The 1,618-nt window shown below is 41.9% G+C and overlaps 1 long non-coding RNA gene across 1 annotated transcript; it reads right to left on the bottom strand.

The window, feature by feature from the left end:
- Positions 1-272: 272 nt before the first annotated feature.
- On the bottom strand, positions 273-1,404 carry LOC120661755. Its single transcript, XR_005670037.1, has 2 exons — positions 1,287-1,404; positions 273-500 (listed from the first exon to the last, which is right to left on the bottom strand). It is a non-coding gene; the product is annotated as an uncharacterized LOC120661755 (long non-coding RNA).
- Positions 1,405-1,618: the final 214 nt, after the last annotated feature.

The raw sequence follows: 1,618 nt of genomic DNA, 5'->3' as shown, positions 1-1,618 counted from the left end.
ACTAGAGACCCAACAGTTGACACATGACCAACTAGTTACATTCTTTTTTAGCTTGCATCCAATAATAACCTGCAATCAAAATAAAATTATGCATCAGCACATATAGTACTCTGGCTGCTATGAAATTTAATTCCATTCAAGTCATGCATGCATCGCATTGGACAGAAGAGTATACAGCACATACAGTAGTAATTGAAAACATGAAATGCTATCTCGAACCTTTGTATATGATGCTTCAATTATGTAGAGGTGCAAAGCACAAACAGCATATGGATCAAATCAAACCATAAATTGTTTTTCATCATAGATACTTGCAGAGTTGCAGGAACATGGAGTTCACACATGCATTCACTATACACAGGTCCCTTAAATGTATCACAAAGATATGGCATTCACTATGAGATTATTTCACCATAGATCTCACAGATGGCACATTCACTATACCTGTGCAAGCTGCTGTTACCTAGGCACCTAGCTGCTGCTAGACCAACGATTCTGAACTGCACAGAAGAATAAAACAGGCAAGCAGAGTTAGCTAGTTAGAGATAAGTAGACTAGCACATATCAGATGCTTTAGTGAAAATATCATAAGTTCAGAGCTAACTCAAATTACATAGCAGACTAGCACATATCAGAACAAACATGGACTGCAATTCACTCTAGAAGGGAACTAGTGAATATTTAAATGCATGACACAAATGGCAAGTAAAATATTCTAAGCAGCACTAGAAACGGAGACAATTTATGTAGGCACATGTAAATAGTTGTTGAGCATTGAGGGATTAAATCAAACAGGTTATGTACATGCATGTCCTACTGAGCTTATGGGCATAGCAGATTTCAACTGAATACTTGCTTGCAAGAAAAACTAACCAGCAAGAAAAACTAACTTACGTATCAGGGAATACATAATTTGGGCGACAATAGTCAATGCAAGAATTCCACCGAGAAGCTAAGACAGCACACGCCAATGATTGCTTAATGTAGAGTGAAAGGGACACTTCTCATAACTGAAGTCCTGGTGCTAACATGCAAGAACTGAAGAAACAAGAAATAGAGCAATCTACAGCTGGAGAAGGAACCTAAAATATTCCCCCGAGGAAGTTGCCTCAAATCGTGCCACTGCAGTAATAGGCAAGTCAAATTTTGTAACAAGCAAATTTTTTAAACTTCTGTAAGACTAAGAATGTAACAAGCAAATTTTGTTAAGGATGCAAAATTTGCACACGCCATTGGGTTAGTGCCTTAGTGATAATGCTGTGCGTGGGGAGAGGAATCTCATTCACCTAGCTGACGCCAGCCATGACGAAGGGCACCGGCCCAGCCAGTTCCTCCGCCTGCAGCGAGCTCAGTTCCTCACTGGAGCCATCGGCGAACAAGAACGCGAATGCCCTATTCCTGCACATCCCAGAAGACCCTTAAATACATAAGGTAAGTAGACAAGTCCGTAACTTGGAGGAACTGTTTGACGCAGATGCCGAGCTACAGATGCAGATCAAAAACCGACGGCGCAGCAGGCGAGGATGCCCGGCGGCGGGCGCACAAGCAAGGGAAGGGGAGATAATAACAGGAGGGCTGGCATCCGAATGGGGGAGCAGAGCATGCATGGATCTGAATA

Source organism: Panicum virgatum, chromosome 2N (genome assembly GCF_016808335.1).
Source record: "Panicum virgatum strain AP13 chromosome 2N, P.virgatum_v5, whole genome shotgun sequence".
In the NCBI taxonomy this organism is placed as follows: Eukaryota; Viridiplantae; Streptophyta; class Magnoliopsida; order Poales; family Poaceae; genus Panicum; species Panicum virgatum.
Note: the sequence above shows the minus strand (reverse complement) of the source record. Positions and strands in the feature narration are given on the sequence as shown.